Genomic DNA, 22,800 nt, shown 5'->3' with positions numbered 1-22,800 from the left:
TCCTCCAAATCACAAGAAACAGAAGCACAAAAATGAATGTTTGAAAGCCACATGATTGTTTTCCTATTGATCTGCCAACACCAGACGGTTATCACTTTAATGTGGATATTCCCTTGTTTGTTTGTGAAATTGGGCACCATCATTTTCTCCTCTACCTCCACTCCTTTTAGGTTTCCTAGAGGACCTATCATACCCCATACTAAGGCACAGTCCCAGGCTTTTGGCATCTGTGGATTATAAACAGCTAAGATTACAGTTGACTGGCATTCAGATTTTCCCTTCCTCTCTGTAGTGAAGGGCTCTGCTTTTGCTCTGTTCTCCAGTTCCCCCAACCCTCCTTATCATCCTGCCCCCAAACGTCTAGCTATCATCAGGAATTGTAATGGAAGGAAATTACAGATGCAAAACTGCCCTACTCATTTAACTCTTGTTCCAGTCTTTTGCAGCAAATTCCTTTTCCTGGATTGTTGTTGGAATGGTAGATTTTTAAAATTTATTCTCGAGATAGAGGCGTCGCTGGCAAGGCTGGCATTTAATTGTCCTAAACTGAATGGCGTGCTAGGGCACTTCAGCGGGCAGTTAAGAGTCAACCACATTGGTGTGGAATTGGAGTCACATGTAAGCTAGACCAGGTAAGGACGGCAGGTTTCCTTTCCTAAAGGACATTAGTGAACCAGTGTTCATCGAAACAAACTATTGCATACTTGGCTTGATATATAGATTTAGTAATTAAAGAGCTGAGAATTTGTTTTATATGGCCTCCCAGGCTCAATACTGTTGCATTAAAACTGTTGCAAAACATACTTCATGTGTGTCTTCTCAGGTTTTTTTCTCCACAGTTTTTTCACAAAAGAAAACATTGATTATAAGGCTGCAATGTCATCTTTATATATTTTCCACAGCTTTCTCTCTCCCCCCACCCCCCACTTTCCTTATGACAGTGATTCCTGTTGGAATCTCATCCAAGTGATCAGGATGAATCGAGATTGTGAGTGCTGGTTGGATACACATTGTTGGAGGGCATCACATCTGTCCCTGATCCTCTCCTTACCCAATTTTCACAGATTGGGCTGTCCAGTAGGCCCTCTGGATAGTGATCAGATGCGGTAATTCTGCGTGATTTTTTTCTCTTTTCTAGTCCATGAAAACGAGGCCAATTGTAGTACCCCAAATACCAACCCAGCTGAGATCAGATAATTCAACACAGAGAATGGACTGAACTTGCGACTGCCATAAGGCTTAGTACTGTGTTGGGCAGTGCATTTACCAAATAAGTTGTCAGGGAAGCACCAACATGATTTCTAAGAGCCAGTAACAGGTGACATTGCTTTTGCGTTAGATTTTTGCCATATTTTGGATGAAAGAATTTCCTGTACAGACATTTAAAACACACAACTAGAAAGAAACATCGGGGTTGATATTTGTTTTGGACGCAGATCAGGTGGCGGAGGTTGGGATGACATCAGCGGGAGGCCCAATCGATTTTGGGTCTCATTTAAATATGAGTAGTGAGTTGCTAGCACTAATCACGCTGCTTATAAGCAGCTCACTGTTTGGGAGGGTGGGATATCATTGCCGCTTCTTAAAGCCAGCCCGCACATCTTAAAGGGGATGTGTAATTTTAATTGGATGGTGTCTGGAAAGTTTGTGGAGCAGCAGGTACGACGTCAATGGCCAGGGCACTCCAATTTTTTGATACTGCATTGGAAATACTTATTGAAGATGTCAGGGCCAGGAAGGAGGATCTGTTTCCCTGATGGCAGACGGGTCCCGCGACAGATAAGTCAGCATGCATGGAGAGAGGCGGCTGAGCAGATCAGTGGCAGTGGCATCACCCCCAAGACCTGGCTGCCGTACCATCATACCAGGACTGCCAAGGCAAGATTCCTCTTCACATCTCTCTTACTCTGAATACAGCCTTACAATTCTACACTTTTTCCCAGCACTACCAATCCTTCTCTTCCCTTGCTGCACAAGCATCTCCTCTGATCACAATGGGACATTTTGCTACACCTCCTTCGGCTTATACCTGCTATTGCCACAAAACTGGCACAGACAACATTCTGCTTTAATTTTGTTTGGATTTTGATTCATTAAGCTGCCTCACAGATCTTCATAATGCTTTCACAGGGTTTCCTCCCCCAGGGATTCCATTTCCATTCCTTTCTGAATAAAGACGTAGTGTGGGGCACAGCAAGCAATCACAATGCATGAGACCCACTTTAGAGCATACTGCAGCGTCCCTTCTGATCTATCCAGGCATTGAAACCTTCCCCCCTGAGCCACAATAGTTCTTTTAATGACCTAGTTGATCAATGTGCCTCACTGTACCTGTTAGTGAGGATGGCACGCAAAGTAGAGTCGTGAGCCATCGAAGCAAGGGGTATGCTTTTTTGCCCTTAAGCCATCCTGACACTTGACCGTCTTCCGTGAATAAAACTGGAAGGCTGGACTGCCTCATGACAACAGTGTAGTGACAATGGTCTGCAAATTTGACATTGACATGGAGAACTCGCTGCTGGTCACAAACAATTTAAACATGCAGGGCGTGGAATCCTTTTCCAATCAGGAAATTCCACAGAAAGAAAGACAGAAAGAAAGAAAGAGTGAACTTGCATTTACATAGTGCTTTTAGTGGCCTCTGGACATCCCAAAGCACATCACAACCAATAAAGTACATTTGAAGTGTAGTCACTGCTGTAATCTGGGGAGACATGGAAGCTAATTTGCACACAGCAAGGTCCCACAAACAGCAATGACATATTTGACCAGGTAATCTATTTTAGTGATATTGGTTGAGGAATAAATGTTGGCCAGGACAACTATAGAACTCTACTGCTCTTCTTCAAATAGTGCCATGGGATCTTTTACTTCCACCTGACAGGGCAGACGGGGGTCTCGGCTTAACATTTGATCATATGACACCACCTCCGAAAGTGCAGCACTCTCTCAGTACTGCACTGAAGTGTCAGCCTGGATTGTGTGTCAAGTCCTGGTGTAAGAATATTGGAAACAGGGACAAATTGACATATTTATTTTTAATGCTATTAACCATCATGCTCTGCAGACTGTGCTGCTTATTTTGCTGAATTGTAAAATGGTAACCTTTAACTAATGACTGAACCTTGTCACCCTCATTGTGAGGCAAGACAGCTATGTGATAGAAAGAAGAACAATTGACCCAAAAAGCGGAACAATAATCCAAAGATAGTGTTAAGAACAGGACACAAGCAAGATAGTTGAGTAAGATCAAACCAGCTGGCCACCTTGAGTTCTGTGAAAAACAACCTCGCAAAGGGTCTTGTGACTAGATGAGTAAGGTTAAAACAAATTGGCCACCTTGAGTTCTGTGAAAAACAACTGTGTAAATCCACAAGGGTCTTGTGAATAACAACTCTGTATATGGTGTGAGGGTCCGGCCAGGTGGCTATAAAAACCCAACATCTTTTGAGCTCAGGGCAGAGGAATCAACAAAGTTTACCCAGCTGTCAGAAAGCTACCAAGATGTCAGAAGACTTCCTAGCTGTCAGAAAAATTGAAAGGGCCACACCGTCAACTTAATTACAAACTCTGCCCAGAGATCAAATGAGGTAATATTGTTTTAATCTATGTATTACTGTCTTCTAATATTGGGTTATTTTAGATGTTTGATTTGACTATTAATAAATGAGACATTGAATACCATTTGGTGCCACATCCGAATCTGTTACACTGAAGGGGGCTTGAACCCACAACTTTCTGACTCAGTTGCGAGAGTGCTACCACTGAGCCAAGGATGACACCAATGGGTTCCAAATAAGAGCCTGCAGTCCCATCTATGGCCCTCGAACTGTAGGGAATGCAGCAACATTAGAGAACTGAATGGCCCTTTTATGCTGCTGTCTCAAGAGTCACATTCATTGCAACTTAGAAAACTAGCAAAATCTAACCAACAGTTTTTAAAAAAAGCTGACAGTCCCAGAAAAACTGGCAGTTCAAGAACAGTCCTGAATATAAGCCTTATGAGATGTGAAGATGAGTGGTCACAATGAAACTTGGGCAGGCGATAACTGAAGCTGTAGGTATACCTGATATTTCATCACTTTTATTGTAGGGGGAAAATCCTCCAATACATAAATGCACGGTTTGAAGAGGTGCTGAATTTAAAAATGATTGACGGGGGTTGTGAGCATTGAAGGTATCAAATTTATTTTATAGTGTGATGTTGGGGCCTGATTCAGTATGTGACATTGTTGATTGTGACATTCTGTGAGCGAGCGCTTCCGAGGTAGCAGAATTCATCCATGAGCTTAAGTGGTAAGTTATTGATCGTAACCACAAGGATGACCAGGTAGGGGGTGTGACTGGATGACCAGGTAGGGGGTGTGACTGGATGACCAGGTAGGGGGTGTGACTGGATGACCAGGTAGGGGGTGTGACTGGATGACCAGGTAGGGGGTGTGACTGGATGACCAGGTAGGGGGTGTGACTGGATGACCAGGTAGGGGGTGTGACTGGATGACCAAGTAGGGGGTGTGACTGGATGACCAAGTAGGGGGTGTGACTGGATGACCAGGTAGGGGGTGTGACTGGATGACCAGGTAGGGGGTGTGACTGGATGACCAGGTAGGGGGTGTGACTGGATGACCAGGTAGGGGGTGTGACTGGATGACCAGGTAGGGGGTGTGACTGGATGACCAGGTAGGGGGTGTGACTGGATGACCAGGTAGGGGGTGTGACTGAATGACCAGGTAGGGGGTGTGACTGGATGACCAAGTAGGGGGTGTGACTGGATGACCAAGTAGGGGGTGTGACTGGATGACCAGGTAGGGGGTGTGACTGGATGACCAGGTATGGGCTGCACCATGACTTCAGTCTTTTTTAAGTTGATTGTAAGACCAAAATGTTGTGCCGCCTGAGCAAAGCAGTCAGATAGCAGCTAAATATCCTCTAGTGTGGTTGGGTAGCACGTAATCATTGGCAAAAAACAAGTCACGGTTATCTGCATTCGTTTTGTTTTTGCATGCTGCCAATGAAGGTTGAAAGTGCCACCACCTGTATGATATCAAATATCAATTCCTCTGTCACAGTTCTTGAATACCTTGAGCGGTACCACAACAAAAAATATCCTGAACAGGGTTGGAGCGAGAATGCAACCTTGTTTGAAGCCATTAGTAACTACAAATAATGACAACATGTGATCTTGGTCTATTACACCAACATACCAACATATAATTGCCGGGCAATATTCACAAATCACAAAAATTATTACGCACTGCAATCATTTTATTTTATTAAAGTGAACAAAAATCAGGTTTGCAGGAACATGCATGGGGAGCTGACGTTTGTGCCCTCAAGTGGATCTGACTGAGTGCCTTTCATCTTTGGGTTCACAACCTATTATACGCTTACTGATGATAAATACCACTCCTCATATTTCCTCATAGATGTTGACAGTTCTAATATAGGTGGTGTGGCCTCTCTTTCCAATCACTCCACGTTAGCAACTCCACGTTGCAACTAGTCTTGAAGAAAATAAATCTTCAGATAAAATTACAGCCAGACATGAGGAAAATTAAAAGTTTTTAAAAGTTCCAATTTAGGAGCTTATTTGTGATATACAACTTCACTGGGGCTAATCAATAAATAAAAACACCTGGAAGTGTGATGCTCATAAACCATGAACTCACTGTAAAGCTTTCTGGTCCAAGTTTGTATACATCCAACAGTAGAAGAAAAAAATGGTTCTAATAGCCTTAATTTCTGCCCTCCAACTGGCAACCTCCAACTGTGCCTTCAACTGATCTGATTGGTTCATATTGGGGTTGACCTCCAATCCCAGTGAAAAAAATTGACGTTTCTTGCAAAATGCTGACAAATGGGTTGAAAAGGTGACTGTCAGCTTAAAATAGCAAATGTTTGGCATGTATGGAATCACACTAAAATGGATGAATTCCCCAGCTCTCCTAAAGATGGCATCGGTGGTCTGGTGAATGCAGGGCTGGATGGTCCCCTGGGTGATGTTACAAAAATACCCCTTTGCAGCCTGGAATGAGCCAGTGACGTAAAAATAAACAGCTGCACTCACTTTGACAACCACTGGCAGAGCTATCTGGGCACGTGATCTGGCTGCAGGTCTGCGTGTCGAAGTTGGGCACAGGTCATCCAGAGCTTCTAATTTTGCAAAGACACAACTCATAACTCATACCTTCATAAAATCTCCTGGGACGGGGGTGGGGGGGGGGGGGGTGGCGGGGGGTAGTTATGGATTGACCTCATTCTTTCTTCGAAGCTGCCACACTCTGATTTGCTCTCTTAAGGTCAACCCCTCCTCCTTCATCAACATTGCGTACAGAGAAATTCCCATAGGAAACCTATGCAGTTCAATAGTATCCTGTACTGTAGGTGGCAGTTCTAAATTTGCTGGTAACCAGAGAGTGCCCCATCCTACTTTGGTACTTTAAAGTCTATCTCAGTAGCTATCCATGAAAGAAAATATTTCCAAATATATGAAAGCAAATCTGAGATATGAGCAAATTTTGTTCAGAAAGTTAGCATCTTTAAATACAGCAGTTTCGCCAGGATCAGGCAAACCACAGTGCCTCATTTATCTGCTTGTAAGATACATTGAGTGCAACCAGGGCAGTAATGATTTGAATTGGGATGTATGAGACTCTCCCATCAATACCATGCAACTTAAATAGGGAGAGAGTCAGAGGGTGTGATTAGTGTAGTGTGTTAATCACAGTTGATTGATCATTGAGAAGTACTGGCCAAAAAAGAATAATTCATATAATTAAAAACAATTAAGTCCAGCTGTCTGTTGCTTCTATCAGCTGAAGCAACACTGAAGTTGTACTCCACTGTTACACAATGCAAACTCAGCTTCTATCTAACAAGGAATCAATTTTGCAAGCCTTGACCAAGAAGCGTTACTATGTACAAGAACACACTAATTTCCCGACTGATGGTTGATGGCTAAGCAAGACGCTGGCTGCGTGCAATTAAGCTGAGATCAGGGGGGTGATTTTAGGAGGCTCCAACCCGCCGGCTTCCGAGTTTCCCAGGGACCCACCTGTGTGCACGCAGGTGACCCGAAACCGGAAGTCCCACCGGCAATTAAAGCCGGCGGGATGACAGATAAAGAGCCAAATGTACCTCATTGCGGTACTTAAGGCACTTTACCTGTGACAGAGTAAGTGATTAGAAAGATTTTTAACTTACCTGGGCGGCTTGCCCACAGCTTCTGATTCACACCTGATAAAACCAGGCATGAAGGGCCAGATCAGGGAGAAAGAAACTAAATAAATTAAATTTTAAAAATGCAATGAAGTGAAAACACTGAATGCATCTACCTTTGAAACCTGCTCCGATGTCCGATGTCTCCCGCTCCAATGTCTCCCTCTTCACGCTTCCGATGTCCCCCCAATGTCCGCCCGATCTTCCGCAATGTCTCCCCCGATCTCTCCACCCCCAATTTTCCCCTCTCCCCGCCCCGGTCTTCCCCTCTCCTCCCCCCCTCCCCCAGTCTTCCCCTCTCCTCTCCCCCCCGGTCTTCCCCTCTCCTCCCCCCCCTCCCCCCCTCCCCCGGTCTTCCCCTCTCCTCCCCCCTCTCTGGTCTTCCAGCCCAGTGCAAGATGACATCTGGCTCTCTCTCTTTCCCACCACCCCCCACCCCCCCGCTAGCTGCCGGGCACGAACCACTATCCAGAGGACGTCAACCACTATCAATCAATGTGCGATCACGTCGGAAACGGTAAGTTTGGTTCATGGGGGTTTGCCATGCGCCCAATCGCCCCCCCCCCCCACTGCCAACCCGCCTCCCCGCTAATATCGGGGCCCAGGTGTGCGGATGGCAGAGTCGGGTGTGGGAAGCTTCAGCCACAATATTGAACAGGTGAATCGGCGAGCTGCCAGTGCTAATCGTGCTCCTTATATGCAGCTCGTCGAGTGGGAGGGTGGGAAATGCAGTGGGAGGGGTGGGTTTGATAGGCCTGCAGAAGCATCTTAAAGGGCAGAGATGGAAGTGCCAGGAGTGAAAGGGAACAGTGGCAAGGAGATCAAATACTGGAAGCCTTTAAGGCACAAAAAGCACAAGCAAGCTGCAGTAAAAATGAGTGCAAAACTGCTTCCAGCTTTACCTTACTGCAGGGAAGGACCCCTTTAAATACTGCTGGAAATGGCCACCTCACAGCTTGTACCGCCATGGTTTGTGGGCTAGTAGAGGAACTGGCAATAGCAACGTGGGTAGAGATGAAAATAGCATTGGGGTTTTAACTGAGTTTGTATATATTGATGAGGCTCCCACCTGTTTCCAAAGGGAGCTCTGGCTACCTAAATCCTCCTGAAAATCGGTATAGGTAAGTTGGTGGGTTAATCCTTCATGTGATTTTTGTCTCGTTTTTAAGAGTAAGAGAGATGGCAGCAAATTCAAAATCGCCCCCAGTAATTCAATTTAGTTACACAGCAGATTTATAATGGGATCTGCATATACTTAAAGCTGCATTGCTCCACAATCATTAAGTTAAAATAAAAAGTGATTTCAAACTACTTACCAAATTTTGGCAATAAGCCCACTCCTGCATTTTTCTGCTTTACTGTTTTTACACAATTTTAAAATGTGTTTAGTTCATATCAATCACATAATACACATTTTGTTTATTCAGCATTCTAGTAAATTGCTTTCCTTCTCATTTCTTCGCTGTGTCCCCTGCATTAAATCCTTTTTGCCATTCTGCTTCTATTCCTTTTTCAGTTTCAAGGTGAAATTGCTTTGGATAAATAAACAAACAAATAAAAAAGATTGCACAGTAGCACCAAGGAACTGAAGAATGGTAAATGTAGTTCCAATAATCAGAAAAAGGAGTAAGGCGAAAACCTGATATTTATGAGCCAGTTAACTCAACATCCATAGTGGCAAAAAGAGAGTATTCCAAGGGATGCTGTAAGAACATAATAACATAAGAAATAGGAGCAGGAGTAGACCATATAGCCCCTCGAGCCTGCTCCCCCATTCAATAAGATCATGGCTGATCTTTGACCTCAACTCCACTTTCCTGCCCGATCTCCATAATCCCTTGATTCCCTAGAGTCCAAAAATCTATCGATCTCAGTCTTGAATATACTCAATGACTGGGCATCCACAGCCCTTTAGGGTAGAGAATTCCAAAGATTCGCAACCCCCTGATTGAAGAAATTTCTCCTCATCTCAGACTTAAATGGCCGACCCCTTATCCTGAGACTGTGCCCTCTAGTTCTAGACTCTCTAGTCAGGGGAAACAACCTCTCAGCATCTACCCTGTCAAGTCCCCTCAGAATCTTATATGTTTCAATGAGATCACCTCTCATTCTTCTAAACTTCAGAAAGTATAGGCCCATTCTACTCAACCTCTCTTCATAGGACAACCCTCTCATCCCAGGAATTAATCTAGTGAACCTTTGTTGCACCACCTCTAAGGCAAGTATATCCTTCCTTAGGTAAGGAGACCAAAACTGTACGCAGTACTCCAGGTGAGATCTCGCCACAGCCCTGTACAATTGTAACAAGACTTCCTTACTCTTGTACTCCAACCCCCTTGCAATAAAGGCCAACATACTATTTGCTTTCCTAATTGCTTCCTGTACCTGTATGCTAACTTTTGTGTTTCTTGTACGAGGACACCCAAGTCTCTCTGAACACCGTCATTTAATAGTTTCTCACCATTTAAAAAATATTCTGTTTTTCCATTCTTCCTACCACAGTGAATAACCTCACATTTCCCCACATTATACTCCATCTGCCAACTTCTTGCCCATTAACTTAACCTGTCTATATCCCTTTGCGTCCTCCTCACAGCTTACTTTCCCACTTAGCTTTGTATCGTCAGCAAACTTGGATACATTACACTCGGTCCATTCATTCAAGTCATTAATATAGATTGTAAATAGCTGAGGCCCAAGCACTGATCCTTGCGGCACTCCACTAGTTACAGCCTGCCAACTTGAAAATGACCCGTTTATCCCTATTCTCTGTTTTCTGTCCATTAACCAATCCTCTCTCCTTGCTAATATGTTACCGCCAACCCCATGAGCCCTTACCTTGCGTAACAACCTTTTATGTGGCATCTTATCGAATGCCTTTTGAAAATCCAAATATACTACATCCACTGGTTCCCCTTTATCTACCCTGCTCGTTACATCCTCAAAAAAACTCTAATAAATTTGTCAAACACGATTTCCCTTTCATAAAACCATGTTGACTCTGCCTAATCATATTATGATTTTCTAAGTGCCCTGTTGCCACTTCCTTGATGATGGATTCCAGCATTTTCCCGACGACTGATATCAGGCTAACTGGCCTGTAGTTCCCTGTTTTCTCTCTCCCCCCTTTCTTGAATAGCGGGGTAACATTTGCTACCTTTCAATCCGCTGGGACTGTTCTAGAATCTAGGGAATTTTGGAAGATCATAACCAATGCATCCACTATCTCTGCAGCCAACTCTTTTAGAATCCTCGGATGTAGGCCATCAGGTCCAGAGGATTTATTGGCTTTTAGTCCCATTAGTTTTTCAAGTACTTTTTCTCTACTGATATTAATTACTTTAAGTTCCTCACTCTGATTAGCCCCTTGGTTCCCCATTATTTCTGGTATGCTTTTTGTGTCTCCTACTGTGAACACAGATACAAGATATTTTGTTTAACGCATCTGCCATTTCCTGATTGCCCATTATAATTTCTCCTGTCACAGCAGCTAAAGGACCAATATTTACTTTTGCTACTCTCTTCCTTTTTACATACTTGTAGAATCTCTTACAATCCGTTTTTATCTTTCTTGCTAGTTTTCTTTCATATTCTATTTTCTCCCGTTTTATCAATTTTTTGGTCATCATTTGCTGGTTTCTAAAACTCTCCCAATCCTCAGGTTTACTACGCTTCTTGGCAACATTATAGGCCTCTTCTTTTAATCTAATACTATCCTTAACTTCTTTAGTTAGCCACGGACCTTGAAGCAGCCTTGCCTTTGGCCTGCTCTATGCTCCTAAATTGGTTGTTTGCTGCAGGAGGAGCATTGGAGGACTGCCCCTTTAAATAGGGCTCCTCCTGCTGACAGCCTGTGATGCGGGTGCGCAGTGCGCCCGCTGCGCAGGTCTAGAACGGGAAACCCGGAAGCCAAGGTAAGTGCCTTCAATTAGGCTGCGATTGCGTGCGGAGCACCCCGAATTCACTGGGCGCGTTACCCACGCGCCCAGTCGACCCCCTGCTGCCAACCAGCCTCCCTCCTAATATCGGACCCCATGTCTCCGTAATTAGATCAAACCCATTTATCTCTACTTGTGCAACTAATTCATCTATCTTGTTAAGAATGCTCCATGCATTCAGATAAAGGGCCTTTAATTTTGACATTTTACCATTTTCTTTTCCTGCTTTGACATTATTTGCTGATGCACTATTATTGGTAAACTCTTTGTCCCTTCCTGCCACACTCTGCTTATCTTTACCCAAATCACTACAATGCTCTGTTGCCTTGACTTTTCTCATTAGATTTCTAAATTTCCCCTCACCTGACCCCACCCTCCCTTTTTTAATTTAAAGCCTTAGTTATTTGATTCGCCAGGATGCTGGTCCCAGCCCAGTTTAAGTGGAGCCCCTCCTAATGGAACAGCTCCCTCTTTCCCCAGTACTGGTGCCAACGCCCCGTGAATCAAAACCCCTGTTTCCCACACCACTCTTTGAGCCCCGCATTTAACTCTCTGATCTGCTTGACCCTATGCCAATTTGTACGTGGCTCAAGTTGTAATCCAAAGATTCTTACCTTTGAGGTTCTGCTTTTTAATTTGGTCCCTAGCTCCTCCAACTGCCTCAGCAGAAACTCATTCTTAGTTCTACCTACATGGACCGTGACAACTGGATCCTCCCCCTCATGCTCCAAGTTCTTTTCCAGCCGTGAGGAGATGTCCTTAACCCTGGCACAGTGCAGGCAACACAGCCTCAGTCGCGGCTGCAGAGAACAGAGTCTATCCCCCTGACTATACTATCCCCTACCACTACCACGTTCCTTTTCACTTCCCCCACTTGAATGGCCTCCTGTACCATGGTGCCGTGGTCAGTTTGCCGATCTTCCCTGCAGCCCTTGTTCCTATCCACACAGGCAGCAAGTACCTCGTACCTGTTGGACAAGGTCAAGGGCTGAGGTTCCTCCATCACTACATCCTGGGTCCCCATACCTGCCTGACTCGCAGTCACACCCTCCTGTCCCTGATCATTGAACAAATCTAAACTAGTCCCTAACCTAAGGGGTGTGACTGCCTCTTGGATCAAAGTGCCCGGTTAACTCTTCGCCTTCCTTGATGCATCATAATGTCTGCAGATCGGACTCCAGCTCAACAACTCTGAGCCAAAGTTCCTCGAATTGCAAACACTAACAGCAGATGTGGTGGCTCGGGATCTCGCTGGTCTCCACCAACTCCCACACGCTGCAGTTACGACACACCACCTGCCCTGCCATCCCTATCTAACCTTGTTTTTAATTAATTAGATAAAGTTTTTATTCAATCGATTATTTGTAGTTTGATTAATTAGTTAATATGGGTTAATTTATTAATTTAATCAACTAATAGCAGGTATACTTTCTCAGCTCTTAATTTAACCCCTGTCATAAGTTAGAGAGCAAATAAAACAGTGAAAAAAGCAGTTCAACTTACCAACCAATCACCTACCTGCTCTCCTGTGACAACACTCTTTGAAATTTCTGCCTGTGTGAGTGACAGAGAAACAAAAAAAGGGGCGGGGCCTCCCTCCCTCACCTCTCGGGGCCTCCCTCCCTCACCTCTCGGGGCCTCCCTCCCTCTCGCTCTCGGGGCCTCCCTCCCTCTCGCTCTCGGGGCCTCCCTCCCTCTCGCTCTCGGGGCCTCCCTCCCTCTCGCTCTCGGGGCCTCCCTCCCTCTCGCTCTCGGGGCCTCCCTCCCTCTCGCTCTCGGGGCCTCCCTCCCTCTCGCTCTCGGGGCCTCCCTCCCTCTCGCTCTCGGGGTCCCCCTCCCTCACCTCTCGGGGCCTCCCTCCCTTACCTCTCGGGGCCCCCCTCCCTCCCTCACCTCTCGGGGCCTCCCTCCCTTACCTCTCGGACTCTCCTCTCGCTCTCGAGGCCTCCCTCCCTCACCTCTCGGGGCCTCCCACCCTTACCTCTCGAGGCCTCCCTCACCTCCCGGGCCTTCTCTCCCTCACCTCTCGAGGCCTCCCTCCACTCACCTCTTGGACTCTCCCCTCGCTCTTGGGGCCTCCATTTATGCTCTGCTCACCTCTAAATGAATAGTTACAGAATATAGGTTGTGACAAAATGGGAGATTACTGTATTATATTTTATATGACTTTAGATGGGGAGGGTAAAAGTGACATAAAAAATGTCATCAATCAGCTGTATTTCTGGATGAAGCCCTTTGTTTCTGTGGTGATGGTGACCATTTTTGTTACTGGCTGCAAATTCAGATCATGACAATGAGAGATAGTTGTGCTGGATGGATTTTCCTTTGTTTGTATCAGAGATTAATTAAGTAAGAAGTTGCTTGATGGCTAGGACGGGTTGTTTGAAATGTTAATATATGCAGATTAACAGATCGTGGAATGGACAAACTCCAGTTATAAAGCAAGATGTTTGCAGAAAGACAGTAATACTGAAATATTAACACCACATTCACAAGGTGTGAAAGGTAACTTCAAAGCATAGCTTTCACTTAAAAGGATTCTCAACATAAGTATAGCTTTAGTTCTGTCTGGAGACCTGAACTCCATGCATTGAAAATTTGTATCATCTACATAAAATTTTGTATTGTGACTGACTACAAAGACTGTTTCAATCAAGAGTCCTGTTGCTCATCAAGATGTAAGAAATATGTTCTAAGGACAGTGTTTTAATCCCGTGGCTTGGTTCTACCTATATTGTTTTAAGTATCGTACTTTCAATAACTTTCTGCTGCTGTGCATCACTCAACCTGTAAATAAATCTGACTAACAGTTTTTGCCTGAACATTTGGATCTGATTGTATGGGGTACACATTAATTTTGGACGGTGGCGCAGAATGGGTGATAGTGAATCGGCCACCCATTTTATACTTCGCCCGTTTCACACTCTGCCCGTTTCACACTCCCTCCAAATTTTTTCCCCAATGAAGTCAATGGAAAAGAAAATCAGGCGGAATGGAAAAGGGACTGCTGGTTCACTATCACCCGTTCTGCACCATCACCCAGGATGAATTTATACCCCTGTGGATTTACTGCCTTCCAGAGATGACTAGAGAATATGATGGACATTGCATGTGCTCTCTGGTGCACAATATACTTTAAATGGGAGGTAATTGTTAATCCTGTAGCCTGCTGTACCACTCACACACATAGGATGCAGGTCTATACGAAACTTGGTTTGGTCATGGATACTGCCTTTTTGTCATTCACACAAAAGTATTGGGAGAAAGCTTGAATCATAACATATGCGACATAGGGAGCACTCAGCATGGTTTTAGAAGTAATTGATCATGTCTTGCAAACCTACTGGAATTTTTGAGGAAGTAACTACAGTGGTGGATGAAAATAGTCCAGTAATTATTGCTTACTTCGATTTTCAAAAGACATTCAATAAAGCTCCTCATGTGAGATTAATAGGAAATGTTTAAGGAACAGGTAAGAATGTAAGAAAATTCAGAGCAAGAAAATGCCATCCAGCCCATCAAACCTTTCCATCCAGAATTTATATATGATTATTGTATTGTGGACTTCCCTTTCACAATGCCTGTCGATCCTTACTTTAGGGAACACTGATTCTGTTTGCCGACCTTCCCTGCAAAAAAAATCAAACAGTTTTAAATATTTCTAGAACCTTCAGTCCTACTTCTAAACTGATATTGATCCAGTTCCTTTTAAATGGTACTAATTGACCCCAAAACTCTTTCTCTTGCAGCTTGTTTGCTAGATAACAAATTGTCCAGATGGATTGTGAATTAGTTTAGGAGTAAAAGACAGAGGGTGTTGATCCATGCAAAATGGTCTGCCTGGGAAAAAGTAACTAGCAGCGTTCTTTAGAAATCCATTATTGGATCTCTATTACTCACAGTATTTGTGTATGATATGGAACAAGGTGTCTGTACTAGTATCATTAACCTTTCTGATGATGTAAAGCAATGTAGGCAGGTGATGATTAGGAAGAAGATTGATCATGTTTAGAGGCTTGGGCCAATTATGTGTCTGAGCTAAGAAATAGAAAATGGATTACAACAAGGATGAATGTAGGGTAATGCTGATAGGAACAGCTAATAATGAACATATGTATAACATGCAGTGATTCTGTTTTAAGTAGGCCAGTGGGAATTAAGGGATTGATTATGGCCAATCTTACTGGACTTGAACAAGTCCCTCCCTTTAAAAGGGCAACAAAATTAAAATTCCTGGACGGTTTGGCTCACCCAAACAAATAACATCAAAGGGTCCTATTTTAAGTAGACCAGTGGAGTTGTGGGATTTAGCAAGCCTAAAAACCCTGGGATACAATCAAGTGCTTCTTCTTAAAGGGGCAACACACTAAAATTTCAGGGAGTGGCTGACCCACTCAAACTGATTTTTAACGAAACAAACAAAAGTGACTAGAATAAAAGATTTACGTCAAAGAGGTAAAATTGAGTGAAATCAAAACAAAAATTCCATGCGGTGCGCACCAGTCATAGAAGACATCCAGTGAGTCGGTAGGCTCCACATGTTAGTGTTTAAGGGTCATCTGGGCACAAACTGTAGTTTGAAATGTGGGCAAACAGTTGCTGGAATCCTGTCTGACATTCTTATACATCCTGGAGCTGTGGATGACAGACTTGGCAAGGTACAGGTTTTCCACTGGCAGAGATTGAAAAGGAAAAGGATTTGGGAGGAATCGTTCTTCCTCTGAAAGCCATTGGTCAATGTGAAGCAGTTGTCAATAAGGAAGATCTGATATTGGATATATCTGGAGAGGACTGCATTGGAAATCACCATAACATTGCACCTTAGAAAGGGTTCAGAGGAAAATGACAGGGATGATTGGAGAACTAAGTTGTAAAGAAAGAATCAAGTAATTGGGCTCAATTTTACAATGGTGGCGGGGTGGCAGGGGTGGGGGGTGGGGGGATGGTGCACGTGGCAAACCCACATGAACAAAACTTACTATTTCTGAGGTGATCGCATGTTGATTGCTGATGATTGCCTCTCCTGATTTCGCGCCCGGCAGCTAGGCTGATTGACAGGCTGACTGCCGTCATAAGCTGCAACGCGAGGAGGGGGGCGAGAAAGAGAGAGAGCGAGCCATCATCCAACGGTGGAACGGAAGATCGGGGTGGGAGGGGGAAGATCGGGGTGGGAGGGGGAAGATCGGGGGGGGGGGGGGAGGGGAAGATCGGGGGGGGAAGGGGAAGATCGGGGGAAGATCGTGGGGGAGAGGGGAAGATCGTGGGGGAGAGGGGAAGATCGGGGCAGATCGGGAGGACATCAGGGGGTGAAGAGGGGGACATCGGGAGGACATCGGGGGGCGAAGAGAGGGACATTGGGAGGACATCGGGGGGCGAAGAGAGGGACATTGGGAGGACATCGAGAGGGAGGTTAAGAGGGGACATCGAGGGGGTGAAGAGGGGGACATCGGGAGGACATTGGGGAGGTCATGGGGGGGACATCGGGGAGTGAAGAGGGGACATCGGAGCAGGAGACATCGGACATCGGATCAGTGTGCAAATGTAGGTTCATTTTGTGTTTTAACTTCCTTCAAATTTATTTTGCTAATTTATTTTGTTTCTCGTTCCTTGATCTGGCCCTTCATGCCGTGAATCAGAAGCGGTGGACAAGCCACCCAGGTAAGTTAAAAATCGCTCTAATTACTTCATCTGTCACAGGTAAAGTGCCTTAAGTACCTCAATGAGGTACAGTTGGCTCTTCGACTGTCATCCCGCTGGCTTTAATTGGCAGGTGGGTCCCTGGGAAACTTGGAAGTCGACGGGTTGGAGCCGGCTTCCGAACCCGAATGGGATTTCTGCGATTTTCGGAGCCCCACTGCCCCCAACGCACCCACAACTGCCTCCTAAAATCGCCCCCCTTATGCTTATTTTTGTTGAAGAAAAGACTGAGGGGAGACATGATAGATATCTTTGAAATAACGAAAGTTATAGATACGGTTGAAGTTGCTAAGCTATTTAACTTGGACATTGTGACCAGGCCTACAGGACGCAAATACAAACATTCACAAATCTCAAGCAAGGTTAGAGATTGGAAAATCTTTTGTCCTTCACAGGATGGTAGATACATGGAACAGATTTCCAGACCAGGTGGTTGATTCAGGGTCAACTGGTATCTTTAAAAAGGGGCTAGATTGATAGCTGTTGTGAAGGGGATTGAGGGTTATAGTACTGCTTGGTTTTTTTTCCCCCCCAGGGAGGTTAAGGTAGGAATTTAAGCTTAAATTTTCCAAGTCCATGCCAGCAGCAAGGTACCTTACCTGCTGCCAGCTCACAGGGAAAGCAATGATATGTATCTTGTTGTTGATGCAGACTTGGAAAATTTATGGTCTAATGTTTCTTAAGTAGGGAAATTAACAGGCAATGATGATGGTGGTGGTGGGGGTAAGTCCAGGATAGAATAATTATATATGGACTCTGGATGAAGAGGGCTGGATCATTTGGCAAATTTTTCACTCTGGGCCTTTTGAAGTGTTCTTATTTGTTTTACTATGATAAGATGTGATGTAAATGCAAGAGTTTTTTTTTGTTTACAAAGGCTATGTAAGTAAGCAGTAATCACTGCCAGAAAATGAGTTTGAGAAAGCGAGAGAGAAAAGAAATGAAGGGAGAAAAATAACAGAGAGGGAGGGTAGGAAGGCTTAGTTCCAGCACTTCTTGGAGCTCTGACATGAACAAAATGCACATTATGTGGGTGAGGTCAACCAAATTCTTTTTTAAATTGTGCAAAAATGGCAGGCCTGTCAAATCTCACAACATAACGGTGGTTAAATTGGATAACCCCCACAAACGGGCGTGGGGATCGCGGTCCACGATTAACTTGCACCCGTTCATTATGCGGCACGCAGCATGTTAAGTTTGAGCTGCCTGCTGATTTCCATGATTGTTGCGTGCAGTCAGCATTACCTGCGCTGTACTTTGGCTGCATGCATCAGCCGGGGCCCCATATTGCAAGTGGCCAGTGCATCTTAAAGGCAGCCTGCACCTCTTAAAGGGGAGCTGCATTGTGGCTGCAAGAAGTGGTGGGAATTGTTTGATGCTTTGAGGAATGGCTGAACATGCGAGAGAATGTGCACCAAGGTTTTCTGATAATGCACTGGAGGCCTTGGTGCAAGAGATGGTGAACAGGAGGGGAATCCTGTATCCGGAGGTGGGGGGTAGAAGGCCCTCCAGACATATGCTCAAGAGGCAATGGAAGGAAGTAGCAGAGGAGGTAAATGCCAGGAACATAGCTCCAAGAACATGGATGCAGTGCAGGAAGAAGTTCAATTTTCAAGTGGCATATCCTACCAAATGCACCAATAGCTTTATCTACTGCTCAATGCACTGCACCCCCATCACCCACCTACCAACAATCTCTTTCAATCAGTACTCAACCATTCGAATCATATGCTTTATCTCACCCTCACACTTAGCACTGTTGCAAGCCCAAACCGACAACTCACAGTTCACACACATTGGCAGCTATTCAACCATGACAGCCATATCACCCAAACATATTGCAGGACACTCACTGACACGTTTCCCTCTTTCTTGCAGGACATAAGAACATAAGAAATAGGAGCAGGAGTAGGCCAATCGGCCCCTCGAGCCTGCTCCGCCATTCAATAAGATCATGGCTGATCTGACCCTAACCTCAAATCTAAATTCATGTCCAATTTCCTGCCCGCTCCCCGTAACCCCTAATTCCCTTTACTTCTAGGAAACTGTCGATTTCCGTTTTAAATTTATTTAATGATGTAGCTTCCACAGCTTCCTGTGGCAGCAAATTCCACAGACCTACTACCCTCTGAGTGAAGAAGTTTTTCCTCATCTCAGTTTTGAAAGAGCAGCCCCTTATTCTAAGATTATGCCCCCTAGTTCTAGTTTCACCCATTCTTGGGAACATCCTTACCGCATCCACCCGATCAAGCCCCTTCACAATCTTATATGTTTCAATAAGATCGCCTCTCATTCTTCTGAACTCCAATGAGTGGAGTCCCAATCTACTCAACCTCTCCTCATATGTCCGCCCCCTCATCCCCGGGATTAACCGAGTGAACCTTCTTTGTACTGCCTCGAGAGCAAGTATGTCTTTTCTTAAGTATGGACACCAAAACTGTATGCAGTATTCCAGGTGCGGTCTCACCAATACCTTATATAACTGCAGCAATACCTCCCTGTTTTTATATTCTATCCCCCGAGCAATAAAAGCCAACATTCCGTTGGCCTTCTTGATCACCTGCTGCACCTGCATACTAACTTTTTGATCTTCTTGCACAAGGACCCCCAGATCCCTTTGTACTGCAGTACTTTCCAGTTTCTCGCCTTTAAGATAATAACTTGCTCTCTGATTTTTCCTGCCAAAGTGCATAACCTCACATTTTCCAATATTGTATTGCATCTGCCAAATCTCCGCCCACTCACCCAGCCTGTCTATATCCCCCTGTAGGTTTTTTATGTCCTCCTCACTCTCCACTTTCCCTCCCATCTTTGTATCATCTGCAAACTTTGATATGTTACACTTGGTCCCCTCCTCCAAATCGTTAATATAGATTGTAAAGAGTTGGGGACCCAGCACCGACCCCTGCGGAACACCACTGGCTACTGGTTGCCAGTCCGAGAATGAACCGTTTATCCCAACTCTCTGCTTCCCGTTAGATAACCAATCCTCCACCCATGCCAGAATATTACCCCCAATCCAGTGATTCTTTATCTTGAGCAATAATCTTTTATGTGGCACCTTGTCAAATGCCTTCTGGAAGTCTAAATACACTATGTCCACTGGTTCCCCTTTATCCACCCTGCACGTTATGTCCTCAAAGAACTCAAGCAAATTTGTCAGACATGACTTCCCCTTCGTAAAGCCATGCTGACTTTGTCCTATTAAATTACGTTTATCCAAATGTTCCGCTACTGTCTCCTTGATAATAGATTCCAAAATTTTACCCGCCACAGATGTTAGGCTAACTGGTCTATAATTTCCAGCCTTCTGCCTACTACCCTTTTTAAATAATGGTCTTACATTAGCAGTTTTCCAATCTGCCGGGACCTTTGCCGAGTCCAGAGAATTTTGGAAAATTATTACCAAAGCATCCACAATCCCTACTGCCACTTCCCTCAAGACCCTCGGATGTAAGCCATCAGGTCAAGGGGATTTATCCGCCTTGAGACCCATTATTTTACTGAGTACCAATTCCTTAGTGAGAAGGTGGTGCATAACAGGAGGCAGCAAGAAACAACTGGGGGAAGACAGGCACAGCTACACATTTTAACCCACAAGTCCATCATGGGAAGGGCCATCGCTGAGGCCATGGCCACTGATGGCGCTGGAGGGATCAGTGATGAGGGTCTCTGCATAGCTAATCCTCCATCTCTCTTCCCACTTCTCCCTCATCCCACAATCTTTTTTGACTCACGTGCTGCAGATGGTGTAAGCATGCACGTCTTACTTTCTCCTCTGCCCTCACCACAACCCAACCCTTGTCCCTTTGTCATTTCAGATTCCCAAGAACTAGAACTGACCCAGTCAGAGGAGGCAGAGGAAGATGACAGTGATGATGCAGACACCCATCAATCGATTTTACACTTGCAGCTACCAGCTCAGAGACTGACACTGCGCGTAGTTTAGAGGCTACGATAGAGGAGGGATCTGCACGTGGTGAGACACCGGGCACAAGTGCGCAGGAGCCAGGGTGGGGGGAAAGGATACTGCAGATGCTACCTTGCCGGAGCTTGAGGTCGCACACTAGTTCTGCTGCAGAGAAGTCAGATGATGACTTTGATGGGCCAGGCTACAGAAGAAGGCTGATGGGCATACACCACCACATGCTTGGTGCACTGGAAAGCCTGCCAGAAAGCCTGTGCACAATGTCAGGAGCATGGAGGAGTCCAGAGCTTGTGCAGAGCTTGGAGCCCATCCTTGCCCACATTGACTGGGTGGTCACCTCCATCAGCACACCTCTACCACCTAGAAGGACAAGGGCAGCAGGCACATGGGAACAACACCACCTGCATGTTCCCCTCCAAGTCACACACCATCCCGACTTGGAAATATATCGCCGTTCCTTCATCATCGCTGGGTCAAAATCCTGGAATTCCCTACCTAACAGTACTGTGGGAGAACCTTCACCACACGGACTGCAGCGGTTCAAGAAGGCGGCTCACCACCACCTTCTCAAGGGCAATTAGGGATGGGCAATAAATGCTGGCCTTGCCAGCGACGCCCACATCCCATGAATGAATTTTAAAAAACCTAGGGAACCCACCATGATACAACATCTGATGACCGATGTCACAGCTTCCATTGCAGCACAAACATCTTCCATCAAAGGTCTGACTGCTGCTTGCAAGCTCAGACTGCTGCGTTTGGAGCTCAGACTGCTGCCACCATGACTCTGGGTATCACTGTTGAAAGGGGCTTCCAGGGCATCACAGCAGTCCAGCAATCTGTTCTCCAACAGATCACCAGGAGTGCTGAGGTGCCGCCCCAGGAGAGTGGCAGTGGTTCCATGAAACACGAACCTGCTGTCCTCTCTAAGGGTGACAGCATTCCTGCTCCGACCCATGCCACTCCGCCAGTGTCCTTGCTGTTGCCTGTCAGCCAGCCAGGCCAGACTGTTGCAGCCCAGGCCGAGATGGTGCAGTCTGAAGTCAGGGCCTCTAGGCCCAGGGCTGCTCGAGGTTGTCCTCCAAGGCATCTGCAGTCTCCCCAATTGAATGTCAGCAGCCTTCCACCTCCCATGCTCCAGCCACTGGGGAAGCACCTCGTAGGATCACTAGGAAAGGTAAAGGCACACGGAAAACAGGGACTAAGGGACTGCACAAGGATGAATAGTCTCATTTTGTTTGCATAATTTCATGTGTTCATTTATAAAAGTGGATTTGAATTTGCATTTTATGGTGGGTTTTATTTCTGCGTGAGCTGAGAGAGGATCCAATGTGTAATCATAAGGAAGACGATTTGATGGTCATGTGAGAGAGGAAAGGTGAGGAGTGTAGGACTGTTGGTAAATGGGGAGGTGCAGTTGAGGTTACTGCTATCGCTCATTAATAATCTGATCACGTAGAGCCCTGGCAGAAAGAGCATGTCTATGTTGTAGCCTCCCTTCCTCTTCCTCCACATCCTGTTGCACTTCCTCCTCTTCATCCTCCTCCTCCTCTTCCTCCTCCTCTTGCTCATGCACATCAGGGTCTCGCCTGATAGGGTTGTTCCCCCATAATGGCCAGGTTGTGCAGCATGCAGCATACAACAACAAATCTTGATACCTGCTCAGCTGAATACTGCAGGGCTCCTCCAGAGCAGTCCAGGCAGTGGAAGCGTTGCTTGACGTTGCCAATGGTGTGCTCTATGATGTTCCTTGTGGCAGAATGGCACTCAATGTACGCCTGCTGTGCACGTGTGTGTGGGTTCCTGACCAGAGTTATGAGCCATGTCATGAGGGGATAACCCTTGTCGCCCAGTAGCCAGCCTCTGACTTGCCATGCTGGTTGAAATACAGGTGGAACAGAGGACTGTTGCAGAATGAACGAACCATGACTGCTGCCAGGATAGCGGGCACTGACCTGCATGATGCGCTGTCTGTGGTCGCACACCAGCAGCGCACTGAGGGAGTGGAATCCCTTTCTG

Source organism: Heptranchias perlo, chromosome 5 (assembly GCF_035084215.1).
Source record: "Heptranchias perlo isolate sHepPer1 chromosome 5, sHepPer1.hap1, whole genome shotgun sequence".
Lineage (NCBI taxonomy): Eukaryota > Metazoa > Chordata > Chondrichthyes > Hexanchiformes > Hexanchidae > Heptranchias > Heptranchias perlo.
This window is presented reverse-complemented; position numbering follows the sequence as displayed.